This window comes from Vombatus ursinus, unplaced genomic scaffold (assembly GCF_900497805.2).
Source record: "Vombatus ursinus unplaced genomic scaffold, bare-nosed wombat genome assembly UNPS02014820.1, whole genome shotgun sequence".
NCBI classification, from domain to species: domain Eukaryota; kingdom Metazoa; phylum Chordata; class Mammalia; order Diprotodontia; family Vombatidae; genus Vombatus; species Vombatus ursinus.
The window spans coordinates 1100015-1106014 of NW_020954598.1; positions in this window are offsets into that span (position 1 = coordinate 1100015).

The window sequence follows — 6000 nt, forward strand, 5'->3', positions numbered from 1 at the left end:
CCAGAACAACTTGGAATATCTCATTAGAGCTGTTAAAGAGTATTTAAAAATACGCATCTTTAGTTTTTATTAAGAAATTGTCATCTTGGGGGCAGCTAGGTGGCGCAGTGGATAGAGCACTGGCCCTGGACTCAGGAGGACCTGAGTTCAAATCCAGCCTCAGACACATAACACTTACTAGCTGTGTGACCCTGGGCAAGTCACCTAATCCCATTGTCTAACCAAAAACAAGCTAATTAGATAATTATGAAAAACTGCCCAGTAAATCTCCCCCACCCATTAATATAACAGTCACCTATGCATAACGCTCCTGAGGGTATTGAAAGTATACTAAGGTTTAGCTACCCAAAGACTATACACATAAATTTAGAAAGACTGTCTACATATTTTCCAATAAACTTTTTAGGATGTTTAATTTGCTGAGAATTTATTAATCACCTACTATATGCTGGGCACTGTGCTAGGTGCTGGTGATACAAAAATGAAAAGAAAAGAAAAAAAAGAACAGAGAAAAGAAAAGAAAATTAATTGAAGGGAAATGTAGCAGAAATAAGAATAGAAAAATAGCTCCTGTGCTCAAGGAGCATCCATTCTACCAGATGCAAAGTTATTTTGAAAAAGCCCCATGAAATAACAGCCTGTCACTAAAACTTTTACTGAAACTATGGACACTGTTTATTCCAAGAACTCTTCCTAGTCAAATACAATGTGATTTCCTTGTTTTTAACTATCCTAGAAAATTTTCTACAATGACTATTTATCTAAGGACAGACAATAGCTTGTCAGGTTAAGGGCAGGTGGCCTACAATAACCAATTTCTCTAGTTTTAATCTTCGACACCAGAGAACATCATGAGCATGATGGATAGACCTTGGATGGTGAATATATAAGAGGATACAGACAAGAGTCTCACAGTCTTGGTAGGCATGAATGGGTTGCAATCTGTACCATTGGAGAGGATACCTCCATTGATAAGGTTGCAGATCTATTTGGGGGAGGGTGTATTGAAATATAACTTCTAATCAACCCTAGGACAAAATAAGACTGCAACAACTTGTTAAGAGAATGACTAGCTTGTCAATCCTCTCTAAAAACCATCTCTTATGCCAGCAAAATCCAGAGTACCAGTGGTTCCTACAGCTGAGCACAGACATCAACAAATGAACCTTATATCTTTCCACATTTAGATAGATATGTGCCTTTTAGATCCAAATGAAGGCTTCATACACATAGTTTACTAATTGCTAATAGTAGCTAATAGCTAATTGCTAATGGTGACTAAAAATAAATATAAACATTATTTTCACAAGTTCAGATGGACTTAATCCACTTAGGAAATTGCTTGGGAAGCCAGAAGGTATCTTAGGAAGAGTCCTTATTCATTTAACAAAGTATAGAGTTGTTCATTAAGAAAAAGTGGCGAAAAAGAAAAGAAAAGAAAGAGTGGCCCACATCCTAAATGAATTTCAAAGGAAAAAAAGCTCTTCAGACATTATGCTTAATTACCACTATGACTATTACAGCTAAAGAAGCTACTGATATCTCAGAGACATTTCTTGCCCCTTACTTGATAGCTACGAAAAGTATTAAGGATAATTTGGTTCACAGTGAATTTTTTTTCCCTTCCCGTAAACACTGAGCATGCTTTTAAATTCATCTATTTTACACATACATAATAACTCATGACTGAAATAATAAACAGACTTTATAACTTCTTCTCTATTAGATGGTTATACCTTTCTCTTGACAATATTTAACTCAATACTTTGCAATAATAAATGCTTCTCATATTGACAAATCATGTAAGCTATGTGTTGGGTTCTGCTTTCACTTTTTAATGTATGATAGTGTATAGTATGATAATAATACCACATCACCAACCATTTAGAGAGCATTTGCTGCTAAAAAATGTTAGGGAATTAGCAGGAGAGACGGATCACTCTCTTGCCTCTGAAAATATGCCCTCAAAGCTCTTAGGTACAAATCTAGGCAGTGGTATGGGAGAAGTAAAGGTGGAATCCTCATAATTGGCAATTTTTTTTGTTTTAAAATTAACCAAGGATGAAGATTGTGAGGAAATGGGGGTGTTAATCATGAATTTGGGGCTTGAGTTTGCATTTTCCCTATGTATTTAGGAATAACTGTAATATTTTATGGATTTCTTTTTATCCTTCCACCTTTAGGTAGAGGGAAGTAAAAGATCTAGTTTAGCAAGTAATTAAATAAAAATGTGGATCAATATAGCATCAGCGGCCTGGCAGCAACCAGGAGAGTTTCTCATTGGCTGAGAGGTAGCTTGAGATTGTAAATCATCAAATAAATTGAGTCCACTGGGACCTGAATAAATCCCAAATTGGCAGGAGTAGGGATGGTGGAAGGAAAATGTCAAAATAGGGGAGCTGTGAATAAATACTATTAAAAAGCAAAGAGGAGTCAAGAAATGGAGCCTAGGTAAGCAGATATACAGGAGTTTGAGTCACATGGGAAGGCTCAGATAGGTCAAAGAATTTGTTGGACTTAAGAGTTCCCAATTCTAGGCTTGGCCCTGCCTTGACTTACTGTATAGAATCTCGAAAATTATTTTTCTTCTCTGTGCTCCTAGTGACCAGTTTTGTTAAATAGGGCATGTGGGATGGGGCAGGAAGAATTGAGTGACCCTGGGTAAGTACTTAATGTCTCTGAGTTTCAGTTTTCTCAGCAGTAAAAAGAGGCAATTGGACTTGATTTAAACTTTAAAACTTTAAACTCCTTTAAATCCTTCCAAGTCTCAACATCTCTGAGTCTTTGGGATATAAATTCTTAAATATGGAATTTTGGTTCAATGTCAAAGAGTTTGTGTGGGGGAATAGGAAACAGTCCTCTCCTGCTGTTGCTGTCCTATAATTTCAAGCAATTTACTTATTCTTCATCTAAGAAGGACCTTCCTTCCTCCATCCCAAATAATGATGGTGATTTACTTAGGGTGTGAGAGTTTATTAAGCAATAACTTCCTGCATCTTGGAATTTTCTTTTTCCCCCCTCCTTTCAATAAATACACCCCAAATTAAAGTGGTTGTCTGATGTAGCTGGTAATTAAATCCTCTACAGAATTTTATTTGCTAATTATGTACAACATAAAATTGAATAAAGCAATAGAAGATCACTAAACACACTCTAATCTGTTCTTTTTTATTGAGATTATTCAATTTCCTTGAGTTTGACAGAGCAGATCCAAATTAGTTCCATTATAATTAATAGCAATGTAAAACACTCACAGATTTAGTACACCCCCAGTAGCTATCTATGCCACTCTGTTCTGTGCATGCCTGTTTATGAGTACATGTATACATTTATTTGTGTCTATGTGTATATGTGAAGAGACCATAGTATACTCATGCTTTAAATTGCATTTTCCCCCTAATAGATTCAGAAAGGGGAGGGGGAAAATGCCACAAGAAGCAGACAGAGGTGTTAAAACAGAGATGACTTATTTACCAGAAAGGATATGGAGTGAGAAGAATAAGGAATGAGGGGAGTGAGTGACATGGCAGCAGCCCGAGAAGCCCTAATTTTAAAGCATCATGTGATTTGAGGTCCTTTCTTTGGCTGCCCACAATGGGAAAGGGCACAGTGAGGTTTTAAAGGGCACAGTGAGATTTTCTGTTCAAATCATTAAAAAAGCAGATGGCTGTCAAGGAAGGTTGGCTGTAGGGATTATTAGACTTGCTTCAGCTCTGACAAGGAGAAACAACTAGCTAAAGATTTACCTGCAGAGAGATTTGAAAAAGAAAGAGCTGTAGAAACCCCCAGATTCCTCCACTCTGGTCTGGAATGAAGAAGTAACCCTTCCTCTTGCCAAGGCCAATCCATCCATTAAGGGTTCTTAATTATGAACTTAAAAAAAATTTATAATCGTATTTCAAAATATAGTATTTGGTTTCCAATGTAATCCTATGCAAAAATAAATAGAATTACAAATGAAGCCTATGATATGCTTTAAGTTTATGCGTTTAAACCAATGTATGCATTTAAAAACATATTATTCTGAGAAGCGATCCATTGGCTTCACCAGGTTGTCAAAGGGGTCCAGGATACAAAAAGAATTAAGAACACTTGCTGCACATGCATTCTTAAATCTACACCCCCATCTTCTCCAGCAGATTGTCCTTACTGACTTTCCTACACTCTCTCATTATCTGCAGTCACTCCTTTCTATTGATCCCACTGCCGTTGCCTACAAACATGGCCATCGCTTTCCCATCCTTTTGAAGCCCTCATTTGATCTCGACCATCCCTGCTAGCCGATATCCCATACTCTCCTCCCTATGTAGCTAACTTGTGTTAAGGGGTCACACCTCCTTGAGAAAGTTACCTACACACTTAGTAACACTTCTCCTCGTACTCTTTTAAGGCCACTGCAGTGTGGCTTCCAACCTCATCATTCAACTGAAATTGTTCTCTTCAAAGATACGAGTGGTTTCTTAATTGCCAAATCTAATAACCCTGTCTCAATTTCATCATCTCTGCAGCAGATACTGCTAATCACCTTTTCCTCCCAGGTAACATAAGGGATAGAGCTCTGGTCCTGCAGCCAGGAAGACCTGAGTTCAAATCTAGCCTCAGACACTAGCTGTGGGGCTCTGGACAAATCATTTAATCTCTCTGTGCTTCGTGTTCTTTAGCTATAAAATGAGGATAATATTAGTACCTACCTCTTAGGGGTTGTTGGGAGGAACAAATGAGATAATATTTGTAAAGCACTTAGCATAGCTCCTGGTACTTCCTCCCTCCCCTCTCCCTCTTCCTTTCTTCCTTCTTTCCTTCCTTCCTTCCATCCTTGCTCTTTCTTTCCCCCTCTCTCTCCCTTCCTTCCTTCATTCTTTCCTTCCCTAGCTTTCTGTGGCACTGTTCTCCTGGTTCTCCTGCCTATCTAACCACTCCTGAGGCTCATTTGCTGATTCTTCATCTGCTGGTACCTAACCATGGATGTCTATCAAGGCTATGTCCTGAGCCCTCTTCTCTTTTCACTCTATACTATCTCATTTGATGATCTCAGATTCTATGGGTTTGATTAGAATCTTTATGCTAATGATTCACAGATCTAGTGCTAGTCTCTCTCCTGAGATCCAGTCTATCAGATGAACTGTCTTTCAAGCTTTCTGAACTTCTCAAATTCAACATATCCAATACATAATTGTTATCTTTCCCCCAAAACCTTCCCCTCTTCCTAACTTCCCTGTTATTGTTAAGGATACCACTATTCTCCCAGGCACTCAGGCTTGCAATCTCAGTGTCAGCCTTGATTTTACACACACACATACTCACTCTCTCTCTTTCTCTCTCTCTGTTCCTCTCTCTCTCTATATATATATATGTATATGTATATCTATATATATGTGTGTGTATATATATATATATATATATATACATATAAAACCCTTTGCCAGATCTTACCATTTCTACCCTCACATCTTTTTGAAATTTTTAAACTCTATTTTAAATACACCCTCTTCTTTCCACTTACATAGCTGCCACCTTGGTGCACCCCTCATCACCTTTCATCTAAAGTACTGCCCATAACCTTTCAGTTGACTCCAGTCCTTCCCCACTTCAGGCCATCTTTACTCAGCTGTCAAAGAGATTTTCCCAAAGCACAGATGTGTCCATGCTCCCTTCCTACTCAATTAACTCCAGCGGCTCCCTATTATCTCTGGGATCAAGTATAGAATCTTCTTCTTGGCATTTAATGTTCTTCGCAACCTGGCCCTTTCCTACCTTTCCAGTCTTACACTTTCTTCCCTTCCATGTACTGCAGGATCTATCTACACTGGCCTTCTTATTGTTCCTCATACATGGCACCCCCCCTTCTACACCTATGCCTTTTCAGTGACTGTTTCCCATCCCTGGGATGCTCTCTCCTCACTTTTACCTCTTCATTTCTCTGACTACTTTCAAGTCTGAGCTCAAATTCCACCTTTTCCAGGAGTTTTTTTTCTGGTTGTCCAGCTGCTAGTGCCATCT